Source organism: Dipodomys merriami, unplaced genomic scaffold (assembly GCF_024711535.1).
Source record: "Dipodomys merriami isolate MVZ:Mamm:240054 unplaced genomic scaffold, mDipMer1.0.p SCAF_1, whole genome shotgun sequence".
NCBI lineage: Eukaryota > Metazoa > Chordata > Mammalia > Rodentia > Heteromyidae > Dipodomys > Dipodomys merriami.
The window spans coordinates 47,978,653-47,997,582 of record NW_027202270.1 but is presented as its reverse complement, the minus strand read 5'-3'; the positions used below and the strand labels follow the sequence as shown (position 1 = coordinate 47,997,582).

The window sequence follows — 18,930 nt, the reverse complement described above, 5'->3', positions numbered from 1 at the left end:
ATTAAGAAGGGAATATAGTTTTTGTATGACTATATAAGATGATGCTAAGCAAAATGAACCTAAGATAGGTACACAAGTGGTTTTATCTTTCTTGCTGTTGATTTTAATGTATTTATAATATACCATGTGATTTTTTTGTTTCTTTTGTATGTTTTTCCCCCATGGTATAACCCCTGATTTCACCGTATTTGATTCCAGTGCCCTGCATCCTGTATAGACATTTTTCTAATTTGGGGAGGGGAAGGAGAATGACAAAATGCTGAAATGAGGATACAGGTGGACCCAGTGTAACAATGAGATGTACAAGAAACCATGTTGAAAATGAACTTTACAACTTCAGTAGGGAGGGGAGGGAGGAGTTGGGGAGGTAAGGAGGGAAGGGATGGTAGAGGAAAAACAAAGGAGGAGGTAACAATGCTTGACAAGAAATGCACTTGTTACCTTGCTCATGTAATTGTAGCCCCTGTGTACAGTATTTTTCACAATAAAAAATATATACCAAAAAAGGAAGGGAATATACTTCCATGAGTCTGAAAGTGTGTTGTCCCTAGGATAGGCATGGCCAATTGAAAACTTTCTCCTATCTTCCTTATTTTCATAAATTTGATATAGAAATAGTTGAAATCATTTCTGAAGTGCAACTGGAATTCATCCCTCTCTTCCTCTTCTGTGCTATTTGCTTCACATTCTTGTGGAGAAGTTCTGAATTGGCTTTGTGGCTGGGGCTGCAGAAGGGCCCTTGATTGACTGCACATGTGTGAGAGCCCTGCATACATTACTGTGACACTCTGAGGCAGCAGGCCCTTAGAGACACACTTCTGAAAAGAGTGGTTGACTCAGGCCCCACCTTAACACAGCTCAGTTCCTAAAAATAGGTACCAAGTTGCATCCTTCAGACACAGGGCTAAAATAAATTCAGCCGTCCCATCAACTTTCTTCATAGACCCTTCAGTGGAGCCGGCCTCCACTCACCTGCTTGCTTTCCGGGGACTGGGAAAATTGCTGTAGGAGAAACAAGGGAGGAATCTATTCAGTGAAGAATTGTAAAGACAGATGACATTGCCACAGACTTGGGGTTAAGTCGTTATAAAAAGGTATGTGTAATATAGTCCTTGATATGTGTGTGCTTTCAAGGTTGTGAAACATTTTTTGTTGGTCACTAAAGATTAGTAAAGACCATGGTCAAATTGTCATCATTATAAAAGTAGATATTCTACTGAAACTTGTTTTTGTTATCATATTTGGCACTATCAAATTATATTATGGAAGTTAGGACTTCATCTATTAACCTCTTGGGTTGGGGGAAGTACTTTTCCTATTTAACATTGAAGAATGGTCAACCTAATTTAAACAGTTGTGAGTTAAAATTATACTCAAATCTAAAAGGAACACTGGTGAAAAATAGTGTGCCATTTATGAGTAAAAAATGGAATGAAATCATTAAGAAATATAATGTGAATATGGTCAGGGAAAGGAAGAGTATGAATTACTTTCAACTGTTGCAGCTTGCTCAGGGAAATGTAGGAAAATTCTTTTCCAGTAGTAGTTTGATTAATAGTAGTTCTTGCTCCAACCATGGTCTCATGTCCTCTGGGAGTTTTACTGAAGTAAGGATTAAAGAATCAAGTTCTTACATGTTTCTTAGAATTAAGAAAAGCACCACTAGTTGGATCTGCCAGCCCTAATTATAGTAACTATAAACTTAAATAGAGAAGACTGAGATTATACTTTGGAGGTATCATGCCCTATATCCTGTTTCAAATGGATTTTTCTGTCTTTGATTGCCTGTGAACACCTTAATTTGGTCCTGTTGTGCCTTAAGTGTTCTGCTGTTAAGAGATTGAAGTGGTTTGGGAAAGACATTATAACAGAATTTCCAACGACACCATCTAAAAGCAAGGACACTTTAAGATTACATAATGCCGAGTTTAAATTTAGCCAGCTGGTGCTGAACTAAAAGATATTTTATTTTTACCAGAGCTCCATTTGGTTACTGATGTGCTGTTGGTTGTTTGAATTATTTTAAAATCTTAAGTGCAAGTGCCAAAGGACAAGTAAAATATTTACCTCAACTATATCCAGGGCCATGAATTTTTATATAAAGGAGCACCTGTTCAGGGCTTCAAATGAGTCACAAGGTGCTGGAGCAGAAATTAGAAAGTCCTGAATTATTATTATTATTTTGCTTAAATAAATTGCTCTGCTCCTATGCCTGATGTTTGAATTTTTGTCTTCCTTCTTGCAACCAACATACAAACTAGCAAGCAGATCTGCTTTTAAATGTCAGTCCGCATTGCAAATCTGCAATGTGGCAAAGTGCCAGCTGTGTGGGGGAAATGTAGTCCAGATTCGCCCTGAATGCTTCTGCTTTTGTGTACTGTTGGGCATCTTTAAGGTGCAGCTTCCCAGGAACCTTTGAAAAATGAAAGCAGACATTCCTCACTGATCACAGAGGCCTTACTACAGAACACATACCTACAGAAATGTCAGCCCAGGCCTGATGTCTCCTGTGATTACAAAGGAAGAAGGGTTTGCCTCTCATGGAGTCTGCTCTAGGGTAAAAAATCACACCAACCAAGATCATGGATAATTTAGTGTTGTTTACAGAAATAAATGTCCGCTATTCATACCGTTCCAGCATTCTACCTCTTACTTACATTTGCCATGTTCAAAACAAGTATTCTATTTAATTGGAAAGTGTTAGTTACAGTGAGATAATTAACATTCCCCATCCCTCTCTTTCTATCCATCTCTGTCTCTCTCTGCTTCACTGTCTCTCTGGCATGGCCTTTCCCTCTCTTTGTGTGTCTTTGTCTTTGACTCTGTATTATCTCTGCCTCACTGGCTCACTGCCTCTGTCTCTTTTTCTGTTTCTTTCTTTCTCTCTTTCTCATACACATACACACACACACACACACACACACACACACACACACACACACACACACACACACACACACACACACACCATACACACCATACACATTCACATGTCTTTAGTATTAAAAGAGACCATGTTGTAAGTCCTTTTAAACAGCCAGCAGTCATGTCTAGATTTAGTCATTTATAGCACACAGTATATACTTAATAAGTATCTGGCAGTTAATTCTAAGATTTTGATTGAACAATCTATGGGAGACAAAACTTAATTGAAATTCTGCTGTCCTTTTTATTTGTTTCCCATCCCCTCATTCAAAGAATCCAAGTTACACTTTGAAATTTAATTAAGTTGTAATTTGTTTCTCCCTTTTTCTGAGACCAACTCAAGTCATTGAAATCACACTTTTGTCCTCTGTAGAATGGTGAGTAAACTCAGTCTTTTTTGATTAAAAAAAATTCTTTTTAAAACCTCAGCTGGTGCCATGTAGGGCCATGATGTTTATAAGACTGTAGTATGTTGTATTGTTGATTTCCTAACACTGCATCTGACACCAAATGTTGTGAGTTTTTTCCCCCAAGAACAAACAGTTCTCCAAATTCTCCAGCACCGATTGGATTGCTTCCCATTTATTTCAGTTCTGACATTAAGGCTCAGATTTTACAGCTACCTCAGGTGACTATAGGCACATAGGCTTCTCTACCCTGGTTACAGTTGTGGAAGGAGATTTCCAGGCTCCCCACACTTTGTCCAGCTGACAACTATTGTTGGGGTGTCCATAACTCCCCCCTTCAGTCTATAGTCCATTAGATTGGCCCAGAAATTAGGAGAGAGCTCCATTAATGATAAAAGATGTATCATAAAGAGTATATTTCAGCTGCCAAAATGAGAGACATGCATAGTGCAAATCAGAAAAGAAATGGTGGGGGGGGGCAGAGCTGTGATGGCATTTCTTTGATGCATTCAAAGTTAACCCCAAATTCTTAAGACCAATGGATCTATAGAAGTAGAAATAAACTGTTAATGAACTGTTGCTAGTGCTAATCAGAAGGACTGGGTCTTAGGACAAATTCCAACAAATAGTAGGAACAAGGGTAATGACAAGGAAATGCTATACTTAGATCTAAGAACATTCTTATATTGAATACAGAGAAGGCAAGCGCAGATTGTAACATACAGTACTCATTGACTATAGATAAAAAGTACAGAATAATATTGCTGAACAAGAAAGCTTTGGGATATGGGACCATTCACAAGATCCTGGATTTTTTTTCAATTTTATTTTCCTAGACTGTGTGGAGCTGTGAGTTAGGATGGCTTGGACACCTAAAATGTGAGCAGCCTGGGGCCCTGAGACAAGGTTATAACATCCATTTGGCAATGTGGTATAATCTTTGGTGGTCCATCCCTTAGCTGTTAACTGATAATTTTCCTTATCTCTCATGCCTTCCATCCTCTGGCCTTAGCAACTAAACTTAAGACATCTCAGACTTTTTCTCTTATCAACACCAATCCAGAAACACACCAAATCCTTCATTTAAGATATCTCATAAAAAAATTCAATTTGCAGGCCATTTCCTCTTAGAGATAAAGAGGTAAGTCTGGAAGCACGAATCCACTCATTTCTTGATTGGTTTCTCTGGCCAGCCATCACATTCTAAAGCCCTGCAGGAGACTTCTATCCCAGCCCAACTTGCAGGGAGGCATCCCATTGGTATCCAATAGGCATCATCCGGAAGGAGACTTCACGGATTTCTGTGCCCCAGACTGGGAGCAAAGAGTAAATATTTGGTTTTAATATTCCAGATTTGTCTACTATGTGGTCTTCTTCTTTGAAATGCCATCTCTAAAGTCCAAATTTTAAAAATTTATAGCACTTATTCACCTAATCATTGGTTTCCACCTTATACAAATTTATCTGAGTTTGGCATTTCCCCATTTGTGTAATATAATTAGTAAGAGGATAAAGAGCAATGAATTTGGAAGCAGAAAGGCCAAAGGTTTTTATTTTCCTAAAACAAAAATCAGAAAATGCAATTATTTGTCTTCATTTTGATACCTCAAATGACAGTGAGACTAATGAGTCTTGGTATTTTGTGGGTCCCAAGGTGATGGCATGAAAATAACCTGGCAGTGAGTACTACAGTAAGTAATACAAATTCCTGGTAGAGTACTTATACTTCTTAAAATATTGGCAAGGACAAAAGGAACTTACTGTGTCATGGTGATTATTTAGCTTATCCCCTTTCATTCCAGATGAAGAACATGAACACAAAGAACACTAACTAGGAGCCTAGAGCAAGCTCAGAGAGCTAGAAACAAACTTCATGATGCTCTGTGAAGCACAGTGACATAATATAACCTCACCTGATCATGATGTAGAATGCAATTCAACGTACATCTTGATAAAGACTTACTTTTATGACACAAGTCTCATGTAGCTTTTCAATTTGTACCTCTATGTTCTTAACACTAGAATAAACTGTATGAAAAGAAATCTACCCGCATATATAAAGCTCAAAAGGTGGCAACTGGTTTAGTTTTAATTTTACTCAGCAATGGTGATAGTCATGAGGTCAGAGTCTCCCCCCTTGGTTCTTCCTACCTTGTTTATGGATGTTCATCATCTGTCATTGCTTTTACTTGGGCAAGCCTTCAAGCAGATCATTGCTTTCCATGTTTTTCTAGTTGTACACAGGGTATTTCCTTACTGCCTAGAGAAAGAACCCGATGATTTAGAAATGTTTGATTTTTTGGTGACAGAACGTCAAGCGGAGCAAAGTAGACAAATGATGAGAGGAAGGTGGGGAAATGCAGCCATGATATTCTATATCTGTGTGTGAAACATGAACTAGGAAAGCTGATAGGAGACATAGGTTTGGGAGAGATGGGGTAGAATGATGAAAATGGCAATGAGTTATTCTAATAAACTGACACATTGAATTCAAACCTTCTATCCTGCTAGCTACATGAAGATAATTTTAAAAATAGATATAATAGATATGTCTGATTGCCAAATGGTGGTTGGTGGGAATTTATATTACTACAAAACAGAAGAGTAAATTTTGTTTTGGTGTTTGTATTAATATTAATAATATTGTATTAATATTGTATTAATATTAATAGTTAAATATTCCATAGCATCTTTCATCCTCAACCTGAACATATCAGCATTTGTATTCCTAGATGGATTAACTTTGTAAATTCTAAAACAGAAAAAAGCTTTAAAAAAACCCTTATGTCACATGTTTAAGACCATAGTTTGAAATTACAAATGATTTCAAATAGCACAATCAGTGTTTTCCATAAGCTCAGTAATTGAGCACTGAAAAGAATGTTCAACTAATGATTATTTTTATTTTAACCTTTTAATTTATAGGATACTAATTGAATTAAGTTACAGATCAACCTCACATTATAAGCTAAAAGCATGTTTTGAAACTATGAATATTAAATTTTGATAAGTAGAGTCACATTAATTCATTTAATTATAATATCATGGGTAATTTACCAATATCTCTGTTGTTGGTTTTTAGTTTGTTTACTTTTAGTCAACACTCACAGAATAAGAAATCAGGTTTATGTTATCTAACATTTAAGTCATTTAGAAAAATAATTGAAGATTTGTAAATAACTCTAGCAATTAGGTGCACCAGAAAAAAAACAATAAATACTCTTTTATGAAATTAGTTATCACCCGTTGAATTACCAGTTTTGTGTGCTACAAGTTCTGAATTTTGAATGAATTTTTAATTGGATGTCTATGCAAGGGATGCATTATCAAGTAGGAATGTTTTGGGAAAGAGTCCTATTGAAATGTTTGTTTAAATTATTAAAATTGCCAATTCTGGTTGCAAGTTTTTTTTTTTTAAATCTACCACCTTTGCTTCTTTTGCATTGGAGCCATTTTCCTGGATATTCTATAGAGTAGAAGGCATTTGTTTTTCTGCTAGGGTAAAAGTCCAACAGCAAACTCTAATTGAAATACAGCCACAGGCAGCAATTAACTATTCTCTTCTGCACCAGGCTAGGCCAGCATGCACAAGGTAGAAACAGGACTTCATTAGGATCATAACTTCTTCAGTAGGAAATACTCTTGTCCTCTGGGTCCTGGAGAATTCAGACCATTTATTTTTAGGAATGTGCATGTTTTAGTGAATGTCTGGTTTCAGCCACTGACTAATTCTGAAATAGAAATTATTTCAAGATCCATTATTCTTCCACCATCAGAGTTGGACAACAGACACACTTTTATACTATAAACATTCAGAGAAATGAAATTTGGGAGATACATTTATATCTAATACCTAAACTTGAACCTTCTTATTTCTCCAAAGATCTAGTATATCTATTACAGTTGAAATATTAAATTACTACCCAAAGTTTCCAAGATGCTATCCTCAGAATAGAGTCAACAAAATATCTCAGACCTCAGTGTTAACCAATTTTCCTTACTTCACCTTTTTGATATAAATGCTAGCAAGCTCCTTGACTATTTCATCAAATTATCATTGCTATTTCTCATACATATTTTTACTTACACACACTAATATATCACACAAATATATATGTGTATATGTTTGTCCACATATTTGTATATGTGAATTATTTTTTGCAAACCATAGTTTTATCTGTGCTTTCCTACTCTTCTCTACTTTTTCAGTTCTTTTTATTCCAATATTCAAAGATTGATGGATACTCCTCAAAAAACAAGTAACATCAAAAATATCATCTCCTATGGCATAACATTTATAATATTTTAATACAGAACAACATGCAAAATGTAATGTAGTTAACTTGAGAAAGTATAAAGCTGAATCTTAATAGTAGTAAGATGGTCCTACAGGATTTTTCTTCTATTACTAAATATGTTTGATATGAATTTCATTATTTCTATGTTGACCTTTTGATCAATCCTTCAAGATAGAGAAATTTTTCTTGAATAATGTGTTATCTTCTCTCCACCTCCTCCAAATCTTACTTAATTATATTTTATTTTTGTGAAAGCCCCTTGGGATGTTTATCTTGATTTCAGAATGAGACCATTATTAAAACATATTGACTCAGTTTACCAGAATCACAATAAATTGTTTCCTAGAGCTGTCAGTTTCCAATGAATTCCACATAACACCCCTGGGAAACAAAAATGCTGTCATATTAACCCTAATAAGCTGAACTCAACTTTAGAATCACCTTTGGTATATCAAATTCTCACTCTCAACATTTACTTATTGATTAATCTTGAGCAATTTAATTATGCAGACTCATTTTCTCATATCAAGAAAGAGATGCTAATAATATATTTCTTTTATTCATGTTTTGAGGATTTTGTCTGCCATAGCTGTAATAAATTTTTTTGGTGTTTAAGGTAATATTTCACTACATAGCCTAGAGCTGGCCTTGAATTCCCCACCCAGACAGGCCTTAATCTCATTGAGTTCCTGCCTCAGCCTCAAAAGGCTAGGTCTGTAAGCATGTGCTACTACATGCAGCTTCATATTTGTAAAGTGACCAAAACCATAATATATTTTCAAAGTACATTATCAGAGTTTTATAAGCCTTTGTTTTTAATATCATTATTATTAATACTTGTGACATAAGAATCATTATTATTATAGTCCCAGGGAACATGTATTTAAATTACCAAAGGATTTTGTATGCTGAACGTTAAAAATACCAAGACACAAAAAAACTGTTTAAGAAAATTGTCTATCTGATTGAACCATTTGTTCTGTTTTAAAAAGCATCCTTACCTTTCACAGATGTGCTCTTCAGCTCAAATTAAATTTCTATCCTGTCTGGGGTTGTAGAAAGCTATTAAGTGCATCCTTCCTTCTATTATAATTATTCCAGCACTTTAAATGAATAACCTTTTGGTTATTCTTGTTATCAGCATCACATTCCTTAAATTAAAAAAAAAAAACAATCTACAACCACTTCAACCTCCTGATGACTCCATCTCTTTTCAGAAAGAGTAATCCACAGCCACATTTTGGACCCTGTTACTATTTTGAGCTAGCTCTTGAAATCAAAATATATTTCCTGATCACAGTCTTCTGTCCTAATATATCTGCTACTCTCCTTTCATCAAGAGTTGATGCTGACCCTCAGCATACCCTACGTATTCAGTATGCCTTCTGCCTGTCTCTGCCACAGTTTCTCCATCTTAAATTCCCTTACAATGACCTAAGTAAAGATGAATGGAGAGCTCTCACTCAGGACATAGGCACTGTAAGGCGGAGACAAGACTACCTTGAGGACCCTTAGTAGAAAAGGTAAATAACACAATTGCTGAAACCAAAAGATACTGAGCCAGTGAAATGATGTAGGATATCACTGATGGAGCTAAATCATGAATAGAACAAAATGGGACAAGGTATAATGGGGTCTGGATAGAATAGGACATGTATTTCCCATTGAAGGACAAAAAGAGTTCAGATGTCTTACAAGTACCTTACTCCAGATATCAGCAGGAGTTCTGGCCCTATTGTAAGCATGAACAGCAGAGCTCCCACAGACCCTTGTCCCATTTGCCCTCAAATTTTTTGTCTAAAGCCATCTTACCAAGGTGCAATTCAATTTTTTCTTACAAGTGACTAGTTCTTATCTCCATTCCCACAAACATTTATGTTTGTATGTATGTTAAAGGTTCATGAATTTGCACATATATTAATACTTAACAACAACTTATCTTAAAAACTTCTTTATTAGCTTACACTAGTGATTCTGGTGGAGGATTTTATTTTTACGTTTACACAAATGTTTTCACTGTATTCCATCATTTCATGCCTGCTGTCACATTCTCCGTACACAATTTCACTTGAAGAACACACCCCGAGAGGTTTTACTCAATGACCACTTCTAATTGACTCCCTATTCCATTAATCATAATTTCTGACAATCTCAGGTTACTTCAATTTAGATACATAACTAGAACATTTGAGAATAGAAACAAGTTGTGGATAGTATTAAGAAAAAAATAGCCATGTTGAATTTTTGAGTATCTGTCAATGTAAAATTAAAATTTAATAATTAAAAATAGCATGGGTAAAATAGGGCTGATAGGTTGATAGACAATGAGTAGTAAGACCAAAAACAGAGAAGATAAAACCCTGCGGAAGATACATGGTTGGTGGTTAAGAAGTCGTGTGTGTGTGTGTGTGTGTGTGTGTGTGTGTGTGTGTGTGTGTGTGTGTGTGTAAAGGAATTGATCTCAACACAGGTGTGTCATTTGTATTTGTCTAAGCCTCTCATCCAGTCCTTGCTTTAAGTGTGAGATTTTGTGAAAAAAGAACGGACAATGCTGAAAAGCATCCGTGTTTTGAGCTCCTCTTTCTGTGATACTTCCTTCGGTGGTAATCAAGTGTCAGTCTTAGTAAGGTTTATAGGATTTTCCTGAGGCACTGCACTGTTAGTGAGTGAAGCCTAGGGTTTGTAGCCAATCTGCTTTCCTTGGAAGTCTTCCAACCCAAGGTCTTCGGACACCCCGAAGACCTATCAGGGCTCCCAAAGCAAGGAGACTACAGCTTCTGATTAGATAGCCCTTCCATATAAATACATGTGAGAGTAAAAAAAATATGTTTGTGAGAGTTTGTGCATTCATGCTCTGGTGCCGTATGTTCTACTTACACTCAACGAGCGGAGTTAAGGCACTCATTATTTTCTTGGCTGAAATATGATGAAGACATGAATATATATGGACTTTTTTTTTTACTTATAACACTTTCTAATTACATTCCACAGCTATAAAGTAACAAGAGAAATTTTGGCAGAAATTAAACTTGGCAGAAAGCCCAAAATTGACTGATTTTACTTTCTGAGCAAACATATTTGCACTGTTCTAATTTTCACCTGCTCATGTGATGGACTGCTGAGCATTTTAGGTGGTGAGTTACATTTCACTGTGTGAGAGACGGACAAGTTCAGAGGCAAGGTATTTATTTTTCACCATCTTCAGGAAACTCTAAACCTGACTTTCACGTCATGACTTCTCTGTATTGCTTAATGTTGCAGAATTTAAAATTTGTTTTCTATTCTTAAAAGTGGAAAAGGCAAGAAAATCTGTCAACAGGATCCTTTTAAAGATGGGCATAGGATTTTGCGATGTTCTTTTGTGACAAATTCATCTAGTAAGTGCTTCATGAGTATCTACTGTGTATAAGTCACTATATTAGATGCTAAATACTTGTGACAATCTAAAACATCTTGGCAATCCTGGAATTTTAGTTCCGGGTAAAAATAAAATTTTAACTATCAGTTCTGAAAAAATGTTAATGAGCACTCTGCCCTTCACTATTAGCAAAGTACATGCAGATAGTTCTTAGAAATAATTTGTACTTTTCCCAGCTTCACAGGAGGGACCCACAGAGAATTCACTCAAATTGACAGTATGTGTGTTGTCATTTTGCAAACTGATCAAGCTAAGTAATTCCTCCTCTGTAATCAAGATAAAAATGATTATGCAGGCTATGATGTCTCAAGCAATGGAGATTGATAAGTGACTAGTCTGTGACCGACAATCTATACTTAGAGTTAAGTGCTTAAAATTTAAATAACCTTGACAACAAATGAAAAGATACTCCGCTTTACATTCGAACATCCCTATTAGGGACTCTTTCCAAATGTAGTGGGAGGTCAAATCAAGTAGATGCAACCACCTAGAGATTTTGCGACAGTAAAGGTCTAGATTTTAGGAAAGTGATACTGACTGTTTTAAAGCTGTGAAGGTCTAAGTTCATGTGGAATTTAACAAAGAATTCTAATGTATAATTATTTGCTTGGCTTTTTTCATTTGTACATCCTCCCACCTCCATTCTTCTCTCCTCTAACCTTCTACAACACTTGATTTTAAAGACCATTGAACCCGGAGAACTTTCTTTGACAAGTGTTAATTAAAATCTTTATTGTTCACAGATGTTACTGCTTTAATGTGCATGGAAGAGAACAGGCTTCCTGAATAACATTTAAAGACTGGATTTATTCATGCTCCCAAACAGAATTGAAATATGGAGGGAAAAAACTTTAGTTCCTCAATCTATGATGCACTTAGGGCACAAGGATTTGAATCTGAAGGAAACAAATACTCATGTCATGCTTTTAAATATAAATAACTATAAATAAATTAAGGGATGATGAGACTCACTAACAATGTGCTTCATGTGTATCTTAAGCAGGGAAGATTATTAAATTAGTTCCACTCTTGGGCTGTTCCTAGTACTAGTGAATCATTAGGAATCTGACATCATCTCTTTCTTTTAAAACTACATGCTGCATTTGTATATGAAAAACTGTTTCGGTTGGGAAGGTGGCTCAGTGGTAGAGCACTTGCCTTGCATGCCTGAGGCCCTGGGTTTGATTCCTCAGCACCACATAAGCAAAAAGAAAAAATCCGGAAGTGGCGCTGTGGCTCAAGTGGTAGAGTGCTAGCCTTGAGCTGAAGAGCTGAGGGACAGCGCCCAGGCCCAGAGTTCAGGCCCCACGACCGGACCCAAAAAAAAAAAAAGAAAAACTGTTTCATACAGGGGGGTTAATACTTCTGTTTGCCAATAGTAGTCTTACCTACCTAAGATAAATTGATCAAAGAGTATGTGTTCAAGGCTTTGAGTAGAATTTTTCTAAGTACTTAGCTACTTTGAAAAGGTATATTCACTACCAAAACAGACTGCTTACCTAAATATTGTACATTGTTAAACATTTTAATTTTTCTTATTAATGAGTTAGCTCTTCAAATAGTGTTTAGAAAAACACTGTGTGAAATTAGTGAAGTTTCTCTTCTTTGACTAATCACTCATCAAGTTCAAAAGATGGAAAAAATCAAAGAAGGTGGCATTAGTAAACTTAGGCAGAGAAGTAATTTAAAAACAAAACATATGTAGGATTATTAAAATTTCTCCAAATCAGGGATGGGATTTCTTTAAGATGCATTGGATTTGTTTAAATATAGTTTATTAAGCTGGGCACTAGTGGCTCACACCTCTAAGCCTAGCTACTCAGGAGGCTGAGATCTGAGGATCTTGGTTCAAAGCCATCCTGGGCAGGAAAGTCTGAGATACTCTTATCTCAAAAAAAAAAAAATCTAGTAAAAACCACCAGAATACCGGAACTGATGCTATGGCTCAAGTGGTAGACCTGAGGAGCTCACAGACAGCGCCAAGGCCCAGAGTTCAAACCCCATAAGGGACCGCCTCAAAAAATACATTTTATTACCAAAAGGAAAAATGTGATTAGTAGATGACCACATGTATGTTTACCTTGGAGATTTAGAAACTGATAATTAGGGCTTTCTTTAAATATGTTTTATGACAATAGATTTTTTTTTGGTCGGTTGTCAGGCTTGAAATTTGGGTCTGGGTGCTGTCCCTCAGCTCTTCAGCTCAAGGCTAGCACTCTACCACTTGAGGCACAGCGCCACTTTCTGTTTTCTGGTGGTTTATTGGAGATAATAGTCTCACAGACTTTTCTGCCCAGGCTGGCTTTGAACCACCATCCTCAGATCTCAGCTCACTGAGAGCTAGGATTACAGGCATAAGCCACCGACACCATGCAAGAATAGATTTTTGATGCTAACTTTAACAGAGATTAAATTGAGGAAGAGGAAGATAGTGAAGAACTGCCAAATTCCTACAAACAGATCACTTTGGCTCTTTCAGGATACTATGCTACAGAAATGAGCTAAATAATAAGCAACAGCTTTCCTTCTGCTGTCTAACTTTAAGCACCTTAAAGATGCACCAGAATATTGTTTTATAAGTAGCAAATTATTAGACTCATCTACTATGCAACTTCTGCTTCGTTTTTATGTATTGAATACAAAAACATATCTGGAACTAAGCAAAAATGGTTCTGTATACACAAAATAGCTTGATATGGAGTTCTACAGGGCCTAAAATAAGAGTAAAGTTGGTTGCTTTAGAAAGCGATGGATTTGACCCTGATATACATGTGTCTTTTCTGCCTACCAATGAATTGCTTCTCCCTAGCATGAACTCCCCTTCTGTGTATTTTGGAGGTCCTGAGGACAGAGAAGCAGAGGTGAGTATCCTAACCCGCCTTTCATAGGCTTGTACATTTGTTGGTAAGTGTCAACTCACCTTCTCCCAAGGGTTGAGAGAGTAATACTTGCTTCATGTGTCTCAAGTTTTCACTTTCTGCTTTGAAAAACAAAAAGAAAATAAAATTCTCCTCACTAAACACAGCCCCTAGAAATTGAGCCACACAGAAATGAGGAATTAGAGAGCCGCAAATCACAGAGAAATCTGGGGAAAGCAGAAAGGAAGTAGAAATAAATCCAAAGGAAAGGAAGCTGCATCAAAAAAGTAGACATCTAAGGGAGAGGTGAAATAATGTAGAATAATAAAAAGAAAGTTTTCAGATATTTTGTTTTAGACTAGAGAGTTTAGGATGATTGAGATAGAAACCATTGTAATTGGAAAACATCCTAATAGAAGGAATACCCATACTCATACTAACTAAATGTAATAATGATTAGGTAGGGGTACATTTTCTTTCCTATGTAAAATTTTGCAAGACATAGGTACTTCGTAGAGCAGTAGAACCACTAACCTGAGGTGCAAGTCCCTTTCCTTTCCCTTGGCAGATAGCCATGAGGCAGCAATAACTTAAAGGAGAGCTTCATTAACCGCACTCATACTGGTCCAAGATACTGTATGTGAAGCTCCCTGCTCAGAGGCCATTGGGAATTTTACACACATGTAAATACTGTGACTGATAATTTCATGATTTTGTCTAAAATAGAGTAGGAGGAAACCTGAAGAACCATTTTGAAGGAAAGTGAGCAGATCTGTTCCTAAAATAAGATAATCTAGGATGATTTTGTTCTCTTGTTTGGGTTTGTTTTACTTTTTGTCTTTTGGGACAGCTTGCTGTGTGTAGCCCAGGCTGAACTCAAATTCAAGATCATCTTGCCATCGCTTTCTGTATGCTGCCATGTTTTTGGTTTTTGGTTTTGTTTTGCTTTGTTTTTGTTTTTTATCCATACTTGATTCCCTAGGGTGATTATCTTGACCAGTTTCAGCAGACTGTTGTATTGTTTGCTGGTGGAAAAAAATGGTGATTTATTTTCTAGTGCTGAAATACCAATAAAACAGAACTGTAAATATCATACATACTGACAACAAGTTCTTTTTCTCTTTTATATTTTTCTCTGTAACATGGCAGCCATGTGAGTAGAAAGCTCTGTAGAATCATCCTTACCCCTATCCCATGGTGAAATTATTCATTCTTACATGGTATCTCCTACCCTCTTCCTTGTTTCAGGTATCATGGTGAGAAGTCAGCTGATAAAAGAACTGGATCCTCTTTTAAAGAGCAAATAATAAATTTATGTGGATCCCAATCAAATACTATCCTTTCTATTTTCTGGTTTTGAGATTTGAGGAAATGCTTTGACATGTCTTATATTCAGCCTCTTCATCTATGAATTATTATTTGCATAATAAAACCTAGAGTAGTTGCAAATAATGAAATGATTTATTATATATTATGGTCACTATAGTATGCACAGCCCTTCACTTTTTATAAGATTTCATTTTGTCTTCACATGAAATCATTTTGATACATTCTAATATAATTTTTATTGCATAAGTTAACAAAAAGATGAAGCTTTAGGGGTAGTTCAGTATATTGGGCGAAGTCACACAGCAAATGTTAGCAATAGGCTGGAAACTAGGCATTGTAGGTCCAGAGCTAATAGTCTCCCTTTGACTCACTCTCTACAGAGTAAATTACCTAAGACAAAGGCTGGGAGTAAACAGTTTTCCACTTATCCTAGAGAAACTTGAACACTGGTGGAAGATGATATATGAAGGACAGGGAGATATACATACACACCATACAATTAGAAGTGTAATTTTTGAGTGTTGGGGACACACTCATTGACTGGATTAAATGGAATGAAATTTGACCACTAAGAGACTACATGTAATAATTAAGTCAGGTTGGAGTCTAATAATTTTCATCTATTTTCATCTGTAGGTAAATAAGAGTAGTGTAGAGAGGTGCTATTGTGAATGTATTGTGAGCATCACCAAGTTCCTCAAAACATTCTACATGAAGGAGTATCACAGTCAGCTTCTAATTTAGTAAGGCCATTCACCAGGGAACTTGCTTTAAGTCATCATTGAAATAATACCTGTTTTATTTATGGTTTTAGAGATTAGGTCAGAACAATGCTTCTTAAGATACTGTATTTTGGGGGGGGGGGCGGGGAGGGGTCCGGTTGTGGGGCCTGAACTCTGGGACTGGGCGCTGTCCCTCAGCTCTTCAGCTCAAGGCTAGCGCTCTACCACTTGAGCCACAGCGCCACTTCCGGCTTTTTTCTTTTTGCTTATGTGGTGCTGAGGAATCGAACCCAGGGCCTCAGGCATGCAAGGCAAGCACCCTACCACTGAGCCACCTTCTCAGCCCCATGTATTTCTTGAGTATCTCTTTAGTGTGTTATTTTCCTTCTTTTTTTTTTTTTTTCAAATGGAGCCCCATGACTGACCAACAACAGATATTAAACCTCTCACTAAAGCCCCAAGAGGGCAGTGTATCAAAACTTCTCAGTCGGTGGGGAAGTGGCAGATTTAAACTAGAGGAAACATGGATGAAGCACCATTCCATCCTGTAAGCTGTGACAAACAAATCACAGAAATATGAGCAGCAGCCCCGTTCTGCATTTTTTCTGTTAACTCAGTAAACTTCTCTCTTCTCTATATTTACTTGGATCTATATCCAAACTTTTCTCAACTGTGATCTCTACTATGACCAAAGCAAAGTCACTGAAAATTTTGTTTTTGAATTTGATTTTTAAGATCAAGCTTATAAGAATTTAAAAAACCTTAGAATTGTAGAAATTCAACATATTAGTTTCTCTTTGATCTATCTTAGATTGGACAGAAATCAATGATGAAGAGGAATTTGAGTGCAGATATTTGGAAAGCAGAAAGGAAGTTTCATATCATTAATTAAAATATTACTTTGAAATTTAAAAGTTGTGTTTAAATGAAAGTAAAGAGTGTATGTTGCTAAACCAACCTGTGTGCAGAAATCATTGCAGATATGACCACTTCCTATTGGCTTTTCTTGTCTGATCATTAATTCTTTATCAGTAAAATGGGAATAAACCACCTACCAAATACAATTGTTATGTGAACTGAAGATATAATGCATATAATGTGATTAACGCACAATAGATACTCATTAATTGATAGCTATAACTATCAGAATGTGATATGTTTGCTCTAAAGAGTTGATCAACAGGAGATTCATACTCTAAAAAATAAGCACTACCTACAGGCATTTAATGGTTCCAATTTATTTGACCATTTTAATAAACTTAAATCATTTTATTCAATTATGGATTTTTCACTAGCCAATGTTCTAAGCTAAGCAATTAATTAAAATGTTTGATAGCACTGTGATTAAATTTTCAACTATTCCCAAACTAGCAATATATTTATACTAATGCTTATCTAATTTCTGATTAAATTATATTCATTTGTAACTGTTCTACTACCAGAAATAATTCCTATGCGGTAATAGAAGCTGCTGAAAACAGATGGCAAATCTATAGAAATAGAAGTTATTACAATTAGAAATAGCAATTCTGTTTCTTACATAAAAATCTAAATGAGCAGTTAACCTAAGTCATACATATTCATAGATAGATAATTTTTTATTTGGGACATGAAGAGTAATTTCATAGATATTTCTATAACCTTCATTGGTTTGGAAACACTGGTATTATTGGAAGAGCTGGAACTGAACTATGTCTTAAAAAGAGTAAAGTGAGGTAGTGAGGAGTGATTTCTAACTGCAGTGTGGTGAGGGTTTATATTTGATTCTTATTGATGCTGTTGTAAAGTTACCATACACATGATAGATTATATCATCATGAATTTATTATCTTCCAAATCTGGAAATCCAAAGTCCAAAATAGGTTTCACCATGCCAAAATCAAGGTATTATTTGAGCCGGGACCTTTCCATATTCTTAAGGGTATCATTTGTGTCCTGTTTTTTTGTTTGTTTGTTTGTTTGTTTTTCATTTTTTGTCTGCTTCCAAAAGCTGCCTGTATTGCCTTCATATTGTTGGTAGTGTAGAATCTGCCTTCTTCACTCTCCATCCTTCCTTCTGTCAATGCTGCTCCTTCCTCTCTCTAACCTTCCTGCTTTCCTGTCTTCCTGACTCACTCACAAGGACTTGTTGACTACACTGAACTCAGGAGATACCTGGAAAATCTCATCTTCAGATGGTTCATTTTGTCACTTTTGCAAAACTCTACTTTATATGAAGAAACGTATCCGTAGGTTCCTGGAATTAGGATATAAATATATCTGGGGAAATAAAAATTCTGTCTACTACAATACCGAATCTTATCTTCTTCCTCGGGTAAGAAACTGGATTTATAGCATGTCTTCCAGCATCGGGTGGATTAGAAGAATACTGTTTAGGGAAGACAGTGAGAAAGCAAGAAATAATCTCCATTGCCATGAAGGACATGAATAAAAACCCAGCATAGTAATCAGCAGAATGGATGTATTTTGAGAAAACTGACAATTGCATATGCAGTCACAGAATAAGAAATGAGGTCATAAGGCCAGACAAAAGATCATAAGTTGGCCAGTTTAAGAAAGACTCTGTTCTTACTCTGGAAGGATGCCAACAGAAGGTTACTGGCATGTAATTTCACTCATTTTATTCTTCTACTCTCCTTCTCTATGTTTTAAGAACTGTGAATTAATGCAGGACTGTGCTGTCAACTTGCTCTTGCATTTTTCTCCATCTAGTTCCTGATTTTATGATATTCAAATGAGGTTAAAATATATAAATCTCAAATTGATTACAATTTTATATGGCAGCAGTATGTTGAGTTCTTAAAAGGGTTGAATTTTCTTATTAGTTGAGGGATATGCAAATATGAAGAATTACAGAAAAAGTTATTCCTACTAATGGCTCCAAGTCTATAATATATCTGTTGTATGCTATCATGTACATAAATCTAAACTTGGTTATAGGTCCTATATTTGAGTTTGATAGAATTTAGTGTA

The 18,930-nt window shown here is 36.0% G+C and overlaps 1 protein-coding gene across 3 annotated transcripts in view; it reads left to right on the top strand.

Moving 5' to 3' along the window:
* The first annotated feature begins 952 nt into the window (after nucleotides 1–952).
* The window catches only part of Xirp2 (xin actin binding repeat containing 2), a 70,433-nt gene continuing 52,455 nt past the window's right edge, over nucleotides 953–18,930 (top strand). For all 3 annotated transcript variants that reach the window (XM_070021603.1, XM_070021593.1, XM_070021589.1), the window contains exon 1: nucleotides 953–1,094. The gene's annotated coding sequence lies outside the window, so the exon portion shown is untranslated. The remainder of the gene's footprint in view (nucleotides 1,095–18,930) is intronic.